Here is a 14,327-nt window from a genome sequence, read left to right on the forward strand (position 1 = left end):
CTCCTGTTACATGGCCCCTCTTGTGGTACAGAGGACAGAAGCTGTGACTCTTTTAAAACACAGTTTCTTGGTAAGTACCTTCATACCTGCTCTTAAAGATCACAGAATGGTTTAGGTTGGAAGGGATCTTAAAAATCCTCTGGTTCCATCCAATCCTCCTGCCATGGGCAGGGACATCTTCCATTAGACTGGGTTTCTGGGCACCTCATCCAGCCTGGTCTCTCCCAGGCATGGGGACTCCACAACTTCTCTGGGCAACCTGTAACAGTGTCTCACCATCCTCATTGTAAACAACTTCTTCCTAGTATCTTACCTAAACCTGCCACCTTTAAGTCTAAGAAGGAATTAGGAAGATGTTATTTTCTAGGGATGTGATGGTCAATAGCTGTTCTGGCTGTAATGCTGGCCCACTTTAGCTGGTGTGCTATCCCAGCTGTGAGATTTACAGGGGTTTGTGAGCATCTTTGGATTTCAGATGATGCTTTTCATGCTGCTTGTGTCTGTTAAAATGCTGTATGTTTTGAGCTGTGAGACATTTCCTGACTATTCAGTAGAAATATCTGATTAATTAGATATCATTAGGTTAAATATAGTTAAATACAGAAACACAGGTAATTGCTTCAAGGATGATGCTTGCATAAATAATTTTTTCCTGTTGCTTTTCTTTCTCCCTAGTTCAGCTGTTGAAATACAATCTGTTCTTTGTTTTGCCATGGAACGACCCCACACAACAAGGAGACATAGCTAGAAATCAATCATGCACAAATGTTGTCAAAGGAAAGTGTGAGAAAATGAGGAAAACAAGTTTTTTTCACTACTTTTTTGAAACCTAGTAAAGGGTCCTGAGGTCAGGTAAAGTTCAAACTTGGCCATTTACCATAGAAATAGAACACTGAAAAAAAAAGGTACTTCTAGCAAGGAATTCCTGTAATTTCTCTTTGTATATGTGAGCCTGCTTCTGCTAAATAGATAGGATTTTGGAGATATCCACTAGTAATTTATGCCTGGTTTGTACCTTCTTTCATGGAGCTTCACATCCAGTTGGGTTTATCTGGTATGCTGTATTTAAGTGGTGTCTGTGTTTCATTTATCAACTCATAATTTTTAATGCACATAAACATGGTGAAAGATATGCTAAAAGAAATATCCACATTCGGATTGAAATGATTAATTAATATGAAAGACCAAGATATATCAACATCATTTGTATTCATGCACATGCTAAATAATTATGTTTTCAGAATGGGTATATTATGGCTTCCTGATTCTGCAATAATTGCAAGCCTCAGCTATAGCTGAATTATTACTTACAGCAATTTAGCTCTGCCATAAATGTTGTGAATATATGGACTGTTAACATGGTGTGGGACAGCAGTGGTGAGGATAAATCTCTGGCTGTGCTGATTATTCACCTTTCCAGACAGCAACATTAATCTTTTTATCAGTATTTTCACCATTTCACCTCTGTAAAACTGGGAAACACTGTTAAAATCAGATCCTTGATTTCAGTAAATTTTTTAAAATTGAAACCATTATATTATTTAGTTTTCTGAGATCTTGTGTTCCACACCCATCCTCATACACCCTGGTGTCCTAATGCTTTCAATACTATTCAATACTGTGTTTGGTAGGACTAAAATGTGCCAAAAGTAGTTTGTTTCATTATTATGACTATTTTGCTAACAATTTAGTTTCTTTGGTTAGCACTTACAGCTTTTTTTTTTTTTTTTTTGGTCTGAAAATTGTAGTGCAAGTAACTAAACTAGGAATTCAAATAAGCTTAAGTACTTCATTTGGAAACATTTGTGATTGACTCATTCATAGATGATAACCTGAGCAACTAGTATTGTAGTCACCATCAAAAACTATGATAAAATCACCCTTTTTTTTTTTTAAGGAAAAAAAAATATGTTTCCAAATGAAGATAAAAACCTTCTAAGTTTGGAGAGGTTGCTTTGAAGTCACTTCTCACCATACCTTTAAAAAATGAAGGCCGTTGCTCCCTGTCTTAAGCAAGGGACAGCAAAGAAAGACAACCATGTTCTTGCACTTTGTGTTCTCAGCTGCAGCATGGGGTCTCCAAACCCACTAACTTGCCATTCAGCAAAGACTTAAGCCAGCTTTGGCTGCAGGATTTTTGCTGCCCAAGATAAACCTGAACACTAACATGCTTCATTGCCTGGGCTGTACCACTGGGCGTGTCCTCTATAGCTTTTTAGTTTCTGCAGAAAATATCTAAGTTTGTGTCTGATCATGTAGGAATTTTTTTCCCCCTTCTTCCATAACTAATGAGAATTTATATTTTTAGCCTTTCTACCGCTGAAATTACTAATGTTTTTTTTCTGCATTAAAGTGAGTAGATGTTCAGCTGTAGCTTTTACCCAGAGACCTGATATTATTCATCAGTGAATTACATGGTAGTGATTGAATTTATCAGAGCAAAATGCCAGGACAGCATGTTTCATAGCTTTTTTTTTTCCTTTCACTTTTCTGTAATGAAGGATAAGAGGAATATCTGTAGGTGGCAATAGTACTGAAGCTGTAGCCATATGCTATTTGGGGGTTTTAATGGGCAGGTTATCATCAAATTAATTTGCAAGTTAGCTTTCTGCAATTCTGATTCAATAAACTGCTTTACTGATGCTGTAGAATGGGGCAGCATGGTCCCTAATATCTGAGTGCCAGATTATCCACACCACAAGCAGTATCTACCTTAGCTAAAGTCATGAATGGCTTTCAAAATTTCAGTGTTGGTCTATGTAACTATTTATTTATTTATTTTGAACCACTGAGTGCAGACATGGATTTCTATTAACAGCACTGTGACATTTGTATCATTAGCATGACATTAATGTGCAGTACAAGAAGCTATAATAATAGATACAAATTACAGATTTTTTTCAATGGATTGGAAGGATAAAAAGTGGTGCATACCCAAAATAAAAAACACCAACCGTATGAGGCCCAAGTTCTAGCCTGCACTTTATTTTCTGGGATGAACTGATAGTGCTGATGGGTAACAGCAATATCTGGAGAGTGTGATGGTACCTGTGCAGCTTTGAGGGCAGACGAGGGAGAAGGGGTTCTGTGAGCATGAGCAGCAGCACAAGGCACCTTGTTTGGGTCAGCTGTTTTGTGGGCTTGTCCACTGTGGGTTTCAGGTACGCTCAGGACAGACCTTAGGCATCTTATATATGGGCTGCTGGAATATGGGATTGCTGGCAAATACTCTTGGAGGTGCAGCTGGGTCCACAGCTAATGGATTTGAAGCAGCATGCCAGGTGCTTACGGGGCATTCAGTGGATTGCACAATGACTTTTGCAATTCTCTTCCTGAGTAGGAACACAGCTAAAGTGTCAGAAGTAGCTACTTCATTTGGTCATTGCTCTACGATACACTGGATTTGCCATTGCAGTGGATAAAGACCAGCTAGGATTACAGAAACATTGCAAACAACTGCACAAAGTAATAAACAGTTCTTAATTTGCAGTCTAACAATTTTTCTTCTGCTTCATTATTACTTGGGTTATTGGCCCACTGAAAATTAAATAAGGTGTCTTTCTTTGACTCAAGTAGTTTGCCTTAGGTGAGGCAATGTTAACTGGATAGAAAAACCTGAGTTCTATTTATGGTCTGTTATCTGTGGTGGCATTTTTATTAAATTCCCCATAAAATGGGGAAACAACAAATCATTCCAAATTCTAGTTGCCACTAGATTAACTCTTGGTCCAGAATATTATTTTCTGGGGGAGTCTCATTTATGCATTCCTACTACTTCGCTGACTACCGGTAGTTCAAAATAAAGAACATTTTGGCAGAAATTTAATCATTATATTTAGTTGTGACTGCCCATTGCTCAGAGAAAATTTTTCACCAGTTTCTGTTATTTTATCAGGGTAAATCCAGGGACCATTTGTGGTGCACCTGAATCCACTGCCTAAAATGCTGGAAAAATAAACTCTGTGTAAAATGTAAGAGAGTTATTTGAAATAGTTCCAAGTGCCAAACTAACATGTGAAATCAAAGCAAAAGTGAGTCAGTCTGTTGTGACTCTGGGAGCAGCAGGTGAGGTGGGGACTCTGTGACCTACTTTGCTGCTCTGATCGGTTAGATTAGTCATCCCAGTAGCCAAACCCCAAAATTCCACATCTGTTGATGTTGTTACCCTGGTGACAGTAAAAGAAAGTCCATTTCAAGCACATCTGTGATTTCTCATGCTGTGATTCACTATACCTGACTAGACTTGTTCTATAAGGCTAGCATGTTGTTGTCCTCAACATACTTGATCCCTGTTTCTTCAATTATTTTTGTTCTGCAGCTTCAAATTGTCCAGGCCTTTAAGAAAACTTGTATGGTAGTGGAATTCAGTAGTCATGTAAGGAAAAATCTAGCAAAGACTAAGCCTGTATGTCTTTTATTTAATTTTTGATCCTAAATTATCTGACCTACCTTGTGCCATAGGCCTTCTTTCTCAGCAGACTTAGACTTCAGCCTTGTGAAGGAACCACGTTACAGCTCCAAAGGTTAAGAAAAATAAGCATCCAACACACATAAGAGGAATTTTATAACAATAGTGGTGGGTGGAAAGGAGGTTAAATCTGTACTGTGAACCAAAGATCAGACACCGATTTCTGTTGTCAGGATTTGGATTCAGTTACAGAACTATGACCTCAGCTGTCCTCAATTACCTTGTTGCATAATGATCATAAAAAAATGGAGAGTCTTAAAAGCTGTCTTTGCTGTCATTGCTGGATAAAGAATTACTGGGTTATTTAGAAGTTGAGGCTGACTTCTCTGTGTATATGTGCAGGCTTCAGATCTGTGCTATTGTGTTTGTGGGGTTTTTAATATGATGACTTAAAAAGGTCATGAGGCAGTTTAAAATCAAGACTGAATTACACAATTACTCAACTGCTGAGGAATCTGGGTGCCCCCCAACCCATGCAAAGTGTGCTGCACAATGTTGATAAATGGCTTACAGGCCAGCAGTGATGTTCTCAAAACTCTATTGTGCTTTCTCAGTTTTACAATGTGGGCTGATCATACACATAAGCCACAGGGTTCATAGGGGACATCCAAACATCTTTCAGCAAGTTACAGACTTCTGTGTTGGCCGTGCTGCCACATCCCTGCTCATTGTCCTGCAGTTCTCAGAGAGATGGTCCTTCCTGGGCCGTGGTGGGCACTGGGTCAAGGACAAGCATTCTAGGAGGTGTTGCCTCAAGCTTTCTCCATGACAAACATCTGTCTTTTGCTGTGCTCCAGGTTATCTAATGGAAGGGTCAGGAGATTGTTACAGCTGTTGGGAAGGATGGCACAGTCCCCTGGCAGAGCTCACCAGCCTGTGACACACTTGCTCAGTTACCACCTCCCCATCTAAGCCGTCCTCCAGGTATGGTGCTGTCCAGCTGATGGAGCCTGCACCCCCTTGAGAGCTGGTGTGGGCCCTGCACAGCCCCACTGCCATCCCCAGAGGCTGCTGACTCTGCAGGGCAGCCAGAAGTCACACTTGGTGCTGCTGCACGCCCCACGCTGCGTGTGCCAGGGGCTGCTGCCATGTCTCATGGGCTCCTCTCAGCAGCCCAGGGAGCTCAAATCAGGAGCTCTACCCCGAGGATCTCAAAACAATGATGCTTGTGTACTTAAAAAACAGTGTGCTTTTTGCTTTGAGGAATACAAGCATAGAGCCACTGTTCAAGTTTTTCCTTCTCTCTTCTCTTGCTCTTCCCATACTGCTGCTGCCTTTCCTGTGCTATTCCATGTCCTATCACTTTCTCTTCCCCATAATTCCAGATCATTGTACAAGACATGGGTTAAAAATAAAGCCTTCCAGAGAAGAAACATGTTCGCAACAATGGAAGCAAATGTAAACAAAAAACAATAGAATGGTACTCTGGTCCACGGTTTTATTATTGTCTTTAGCTTTAAGGGGATTTGAGATTTTTGTGAAGTAAATGATAGGTTGCAGGCTACACAGACATTTCAAGTTAAATAAAAAATTTAAGGCATAATCCAGTGTTCATGCATACCCCTGTTGCTTGTGATTGGAAAGGTTACTGAAGATTTCCTTTCCTGTTGCTATGCATTTTATTTTCATTGTTGGGAAGTGCAGATGAAAGCAAAGGTAGCAGCTATTTCAGGAGGCCGCCTGTGAAGCAGGAAAGTGTTTTAGATACCTTCTTCCATTCTTGTTCTTCCGTGCACAAAGGCAGATGCCAAGCACCACATGCTCCCCGATTTCATCTGTCAGGTGCCTACGTAGGATTAATCTCTGCTTTTGTGTAAAGGCTTCCAAGGAAGTCTCAGATGCTGAGCTGATTCCTCTGTCACCATCCCCCTGTCCGTTTTGTCAAAATGTATCTGGAGAAGCCTCATCAAATTGTATGTGCCTAGCTAGCTTTCTATGACAGTCCCTGGGGTCCTGTAATGTGAAAATGTTTGAAAAACATAGCAACAGTGAGGTGGAGCTACCTGTGGTGCACCTCTTTTCCCCCTGAAATGAGCTGGTGTAAAGCAGTTCTTGCTGGGCATATATCCAGGGTAGCTGGTGTTAGAAAATAAGTCTTCAGGCAGATTTAAACAGAAAAAAAATGCTTTAAAATGTATTATTTCTTACCAGTGGAGGCAACAATGTCTCCCATCAGAATTTTCACCTGCTCCGTGAGTGGACAAAGCAGGATGTGCACCTGCAGGTCAACTCCCTCAGTACCTGGTAGGTGACATCTGCACCCACCCCCCTCATCTGCTCTTGCTGGCAGAAAGATAAGATGTGTAAATCCAGAGTAAATGAAGCCATGTCAAACTGAAAGTTTCCTGTCCCTTACCTGGGATAAAAAAAGCATAGACAGGGTTTTTTACCAGCACTGCAGCCAAAATTTGCGCTCTACACTGGTTTTAATTTTTTAGGTTTCCAGTGATTGATATACATTGAAAAATACATTTTTACAAATATAAGCAGACCGTTTACATTGAGTCTTTTCATCTCAGAGCAAATTTGAAACATGGGACTTCTACATTACAGCATGCCAACAGCTGGGATGGATTATTTCAGCCAAGCTTTTGTGTGTCTTGCAGTATCACCTACACAGCAGATTGCTTAGCTTTGTTCCCATGTTTAGCATTAGTTATAACTTTCTCAATGCCTACATGCTTTTAAGTTCCTTTGAAAACTGGCTGCTGCCACAAAATGACCCCATTTCTGTTATTCTTATAGCATTTAAATGACATAGCATGACCAAAACCAATCTATATTGAAAAGAATTTCCATCAGTGGAAGAGTCCAGTTAACAACACCTATCCTTCTTGCAATTTATTTCAAATTCAGCTGTCTCAGGCATCCATCTGCTGTCTTTCATCTTTTAGAGAAGCTGACAGAAATTAGATTAGTTGTAAATTGTCTGAGGAGTGAAATTCATCCTGTCCTGACAGTGTAAAAACACATGATGGTACACCTGGTGGTGGTATGGAGCTCAACACAGTGCTCAAGATTTTCTGCTCCAAAGAGGGTATGATTTCAGATATGCGTAGCAGTATCACTTTGCTGTATTAGTTTAGGTTATACTGAAGCACAACTGCTTCAAATAATCTATATTTATAGTGAAAAATGTCCCTCAGGCTTTATTTGAAAGATCCCTGTATGTATGAAATCTTTCAAGTAAACCACAAAATCCAAGGGTGTAGAAAGATTGAGATTGAATGTTAATAAAAGGCTGCAGCAGAAGGCAGGCCTTTCAAACTCCCTGTTTATCATGTTAGGTATTGGGACCATGCCTGAAAGTTAATTCTGGTGGGGTTTTTTTCTGTTGTTTTGCTAGTGTCTCAACCTGACACTCCCCTGATCTCTCTTGAGGAAGGACAGATCAAAACTGAAGTGAAAAGACCAAGTAGATTATCCTGGAAAAATTGAATTTTAACAAATAGTGCTTGTACTATAGCCCTGCATGATGGATAATTTAGTAAAATATCAGTGTGCCTTTGAAATAACCTTATGGAAGAGCTATTGGCCATAAATTAAGTCAATGACCTGTATGTGTGTATTCCTAAATTTCCAAAAATAGTTTGTGTTCTACCCCTGTGCCACATGATCTGAGAAGGTCATCAGATTCTTCAATGTCTGAAGAGAGAGTGTCAAGAGGATGAAGCCAGACTCTTCTTGGAGGTGCCAAGCAATAGGACAAGAGGCAATGGGCAGAAACTGATGCACAGGTAATCCCACCTGAACATGAGGAAGAACTTTTTCACTGTGTATGTGACTGGACACTGGAACAGGCTGCTTGGAGAGGCTGTGGAGTCTCCTTCTACAGAGATATTCAGAAGGCATTTCCACACAACCATGAGTAATGTGCTCATGGACCCTGGTTGAGCAGGGAGGATGGACTGGATGACTTCCAGTGGTCCCATCCAGTCTTACCGTTCTGTAATTCAACACTTGCATAAATACATCAGTGTCTTTGCAAATCTACGTGAAATTTGAAGTCCAAAAAATTAGTCCTGAGTATCCATTGCAGCAGGGTAAGTTCTGCCATAGCTTCTTCAGAGACTGATGATGACCAGTACTGACAGCATGATCCAAAAGGTCTAATTAAATTGTGATGTGTCAGGGGTAGGAATTCTCATTTGTCAAAGCAGCAGCACTATATGCTGATCAAATCTATGATGATCAAAATCAGTTTAATTACTGTTGTTACATTTGAATCAGGAAGATAACATACATACAGAAACCTAGAGACATATTTCTGAAATTTCTTATGGGGAACAAACTGTCGTCATGGATATAAACCTTTGGTAGATTTTCTGCACTTATTCAATTAAATCCTACTAAATGGAATTAGGAAAAGCCAGCTAGAACAAATTATGTATTTCTTCCCTCCTCCTGAGACACTGTTCTGATAGAAGTGCTCCTTCTAGCTTGCAGCTCAGCTAGTAATATGAAAATATATGAAATAGTAAAATATGAAAATAGCATCTGCTCAGTCTTAAAACTGCAAGACTTCATGTTTCTGATTCAATAACTGATGTTATTGCATATTCTTTATTTTGTTTGTAGCTATCTATATAAGTATTGGTGTGTTTACTTGCACATATATAATTTACGTATATAAATTCTAGCTTGATACACACAAGTAAGTGTAACTGAGAGCTCCATATCTAACATTCAAAGATATCTGAGTGCCGTGGAATTTGTAGTGAAAAGCATTTCAATTTTACTAGTGGCTGAAAACAGGATTTTAATGTACATCTGCAGCAGGACTGTAGTAAACTAGAGACACCGATGCTTTGACTTCTTTCAATGGTTCTGCAGAGCATGAGAAGGACTTGCTCATTCCAATTACCTGACTGTTTTTTTCCTTGTTTTAATGCCTACCCACAATTTATAGAATTAAAACCCATTGGCCATACCAGAAGTGATTTGAAAGGGGCCTTAGCTGTTGAAAATTGATAACATTCACAAAAATCTAAAGGTTTATCACAACTTCATGGCATTTTAAAAATATTTTGCAAGAATTAATTAGTAAAAATCAGCTCAGAAACCTCCCTGATCAACCTGTAACAAGCAGAACAAGTCCACTTACTTTTTTCTTTTTGGGATAAAAATGTACCAAGATTCGTACATCCTTTCTCAAAAGAACTCTTCACTTTCTTCCCATTGCCCTGTTTTACTGTCCATCCAACAAAGTGCTCCACCAGCAGCTGAGAACTGCTCAGCCTTTTGGAAGACTGAAGTCAGGGCTGCATGATGTAGGTAGACCCCCTGCCCACTGTGCAATGCCACACATGAACTGCTCACTGTGCCTATGAAATGCTGTAAGCACCAGGGAGACACCAATTTATCGTGTGTGTTTATACATATACATGTCTGTAGAATATCTAATGAATGAAGAGAAGGGAGCTGGAACAGTATATTTTTAACCTCAAAGTTTTCTCTCTGGTGTTATTCTTTCTGAGTTTGCAGGGCAATATGAAGATATTGATGATAGGCATGAAGGGATTTGTTTGTTGAAGCGTCATTCACAACTGCTGAGGAATATTGGGAAACTAGGAGAGTGGGAAATGCTCGCACGCATGTATTTGCCCCCACATATTTGTATGTGTGCAGGTCTAGAAGCTAGAAAAGGAAACAAAATCACAGAATGTTCTGAGTTGGAAGGCATCCACAGGACTCATGGAGTCCAGCTCTTAAGCAGATGGCCCATATGGGGGTAACACTGTGACCTTGTCATTACTGCCACCACACTGACAAATGAACTAATCTCAGGGTCAGATGGGTTATGTCAAGTTCTGGGGCAATCAAGTCAAAACAAGCTTTGTTGCAATGCAAACAAGGGACAGCAAGTTCAGATCTGTGCATGCAAAGAGGACATTAAAAAGCTATCTGTAAATACAGAACACACCTTGTGGGGAGAAAATCTGATGATGTGGGGTCACTCAATCTCTTCTGGTCTTAACCTCCTGTATAATTTTGATAGATGGCTGAAGATGTCATGCTGAGAGTTACTGAATCTTTGTTTATTTTTATTCTCATCTTAATAATTTGCTTCAAGCTATTTGAATGGTTAGCGACAATGTTTAACTTTTTAATGTTTGTTTGCTGTTGTCTCCATTCACTACATAGGAGTACAAGAATTCCCTGCTGATTTAGTTGAACTTATCTGCTTCTTTTCTCCATCAGTGAAGCTGAGTTGTGTATGAATACACCCTCATTTCATACTGTTGGATAACTTAGAAAAATAAATGTGTTATAATTTTGGAGACTGATTATATGAAGTCCAAAATAACTGAAGGAAATTTATCAGTAGCAAACTCACCCATATCAAAGGGAAAAGTTTGTAGAGATTTAGGGAAGCATCTCCTGGAGATGACTCATTCTTGGAGAAGATGAGCGTATTTCTGCTGGGTCAGCTATTTAGTTATACAGAAAAGTTTTTCTTGAAAACCAGATAATTGTTTATGTATGATGCTTTATCTCCACAGATGTTCTAATGCCGCATTTGCATTTTTGGTCCTTCAGGCAGTTCTGTTAGTTTTCATCTTTCTCTCATCTTAGTTTCAGCAGCTGGTATTGCAATATTCAGATATAACTGCTGATCTCAGCTCTACCAGAAAATTCACACTGAAGCTTCTTGCTCAGTTTTTGCTTGGATGAAGCTGTTTGTTATTTTTCCAAAGCCTAAGTGATTCAAGCTGTTATTGAAGTTATTTTAGAAAAAAAAATTGAGGAAAATAGTTCATTCTAAAGGTTTAATAGTTCATTTTATGATTTTACAAATTTTCTTAGGTAACAGATGACTTTACATTTGACTCCATGTCTTTTACAATAAGAGTCTTTGGATACACACGTACCCTATGTTCTATGACACAATTAAAACTTTGTCAGCTAAGAACGTAATTGCATGATCAGCTTTAGTTTTTACTTCTGGTGTCTGCTATGTTCTGCCTTCAGGCATGATTCCCTGCCCACTTTCCTGAGTCAACACCACTGTTTGAATAGATGTGCCAGTAGAAGATAATTTATTTTGTCTTGACTGAAATAGCTCTCACCTAGACCAGCTCTCAGAGCAGCTCACCATTGTTGAATCTAAATTACGAGCCAGCTTTAAAGGACAAGATTCTGGACTAAACACAGGCATTAAAGGTACATCTCTCTGCCCTGATAATACACACACACATAGCATTGCAGACTACCAGCCATCAGTTCTACATACCAACTCTGAAGCTGTGCCAACCAAGCAATCAGTGGTTTTCCTTGCAGCTTAAATACATAGTCTGAATATTCCTGTGCCCAAGTTACTGCCTTGGGCAGCTTGCATGGGTTGCTTCCACACTGATATCACCTCCCAGCCATTTCTTTTTATGGCCTGGAGGCCTTGGATACCTTCCCATGGCCATAAATTCAAGATGATGCCAGTTGGTGGCTGTGCTGGCATTGCCCCACCTGTAGCTGGGATCATCCTTTATCTAGGAAAGGGGCGTGTGTGGAGAGGGCTCTTTTGCAGCTGCTGGCTGGTTCTGGCTATGCACTCAGCAAGGCTACAGGTGTGTGTCCAGCACAGCTTTGCTCACGGCTAAGGCAGAACTTCAGGCTTTCAGCTCAAGCAAATCCTCGAGCCATGTCTAGAGGTTCAGTGTAACAAAACAGAACTGCTGAAAAATGGTAGGCTTTTTTTTTTTTTTTGAAAACTTGTGGCAGAAATGAATAATAATTTTTAGTAACATTTTCTTGTTAAGTTTTCAGATTGGGTAAGGTTTATGATATGATATCTCAAAGGACAGAAAATATGAGAAAATATACTGCTTAGAAAAAAAACAACCTTTAATTTTAAGTAATGTCAGATTTTGGTAAGTGTCAATGAAGACTGTGCTCTGTTGTTTTGTCGTTGTATCAGACCTCTGTGATTGAAATGCTGAAAATCATTGGAATTGGTGAGGGTGCCAGACTTGCAAAGTAGGACCTGTCAGGTTCCATGTGTTTGTGATACCACTTTTTTCTGAAGGGTTTGTAAGTTAATTAGTATTAAACATTAATTAATAATTAATTTATGTAATAGGACTTCTTCTTGGCTGTGTCACTTTGTTGTAACTTCTGTGTGCCTGCACCCTAGAACTCTTAATTACTATTGATATATGCCTTGTTGCTTTTATGGTCTTTATACTGCTATTAGTTTATATGCTGCACCAATACTTTCTTCTGAGGCTCCTAATTTACAAGTGTTCCAAAGCGTACATTAAATAATCTGTATTAGTGGAATGATCAAGATGGAACATTAAATTTCTCCCCTTACAATAGTTAAAATAAAGTTGTTGGTAAGGCTGTGTATATGTGTCAGATATACACACACAAATACAAATAAATTTAAGGGAACCTTGTAAAAGAACACTGGTAGATCTGTAACTATAACAGTTTTTTTCCTCTCTTTTGATATATGTGTCTGTGAGATTCTTGTTGACAACATCATGCCTTTATTCTGTCTGGGCTTGAGAATCCTGGTATCTGTAAAATTGTTAGCCTGAGGTGGTTACAAAACAGAAGTGGGGAGTTATTTGTAGCTCAAGCAGAGGCATCTACTTTGCAACCCTCCATATCAGACTACCCAAACCCTGCTGCCTAAACTGGTTTTGATTTTTTTTTTTTTTTTAAGGCAAGAAGAGGGGCAGCTTAATTTTCCAGCAACACTTGAGGCCAGCTGGTGATGAGTACATTGGTGGGCACTGAAAGGGAAGAGGGTTTCAGTTTATTCCAGCCCCAAAACAGCCTGTCTGCTGCAGGGTGTCTTCTCCTGTCCTGTTGGGTGTCTGCGGACACTGAGGTTCTCTTTGCTTTTGTTGCCTTAGGATTGCTTTATGTATAGATGCTTCCTTGACATAGCTGTATTGGTAAGGAAAAAGAAATCCTGCCTTCATACATATAATTCTAGTAAGAAAAGATTGGTTACAGTTGTGTTGGGGATAAAGGCATTAATTTTGTTCCAGAAAATGACATTGCTATGTAGCAGAATAGGAATTTTCATGGGGAAATGTGTGTCTTTGCTGTTCTGTTTTCTAGTGATCTTATGCTGTAACATCTTCCAGTAATGGAAGTTCAGGGGAAACTCCCTCTAAAATACTAAGACTCTACTGTGTTGATAGAGCTTCCAAAAATATTGCAAAATAAGCTGCGGCTTATATATTCCTGCTAAACCCAAGTCCCAAGGATAAGAAAATGGTATTGTATGATATCTCCTATAATTAATTGGTTGTAAAAGAACGAAGCAGAAACTGTCAAAAAACTGAAGTCAAAACTGAAAAAAACTGAAAAAAGTAAAAAAATTGTCCCCCAAATTTTGTAAGAAATAATACCTTACTAAATCATGATTTTCAAAGTCCCGGAGAATCATTATGAATATTGTTTTTAAAAAACTTTTTTTTTTTTCCTGTTTTACTCTTATGGACTATCCTGAAGCATCTAATAGCAACCAGACTGTTAAAATTAACAGTCATTTTATATCTTACAACTTGCCTCCATGGTCAAATAATATCATGTCTAAATTCACTAAATTTGAATTCCAATCTAAAATATTATTTCATTACTCAAAATTGTATAGTCAAGTGCAAGAACATCTGCATATAAGTATTTCAGTTCTAATAACATGCAGGAAGTTATGAAGCTCTGCTCCTCTCTTTGGAATGGTAATAGTGAGTGGATCTTCTGTGGAATATGCAGAAATATGTTATAAAGGCCTTGCATATTGAAGCTATTGGCAAGACTTTGATCAGTGGACCTGTATTTTTGCCATTAAAAATTACAATGTGAAAGTAAAATGTAGTATCTGTTAGCAATTAAAAAAAAAAAA

At 39.0% G+C, this 14,327-nt stretch overlaps 1 protein-coding gene across 3 annotated transcripts in view; it reads left to right on the plus strand.

Annotated features, from left to right (window-relative positions):
• The window catches only part of TMCC3 (transmembrane and coiled-coil domain family 3), a 101,502-nt gene that overhangs the window by 40,612 nt on the left and 46,563 nt on the right, over positions 1–14,327 (plus strand). The window contains exon 1 of one of the 3 annotated variants that reach the window (XM_062492376.1): positions 8,195–8,205. The exons of the other annotated variants lie outside the window; for them this stretch is intronic. The gene's annotated coding sequence lies outside the window, so the exon portion shown is untranslated. Of the gene's footprint in view, positions 1–8,194; positions 8,206–14,327 lie in introns of those variants that run through there. 3 annotated transcript variants of the gene reach the window in all.

The sequence above is a fragment of the Cinclus cinclus genome, chromosome 4 (assembly GCF_963662255.1).
Source record: "Cinclus cinclus chromosome 4, bCinCin1.1, whole genome shotgun sequence".
NCBI lineage: Eukaryota > Metazoa > Chordata > Aves > Passeriformes > Cinclidae > Cinclus > Cinclus cinclus.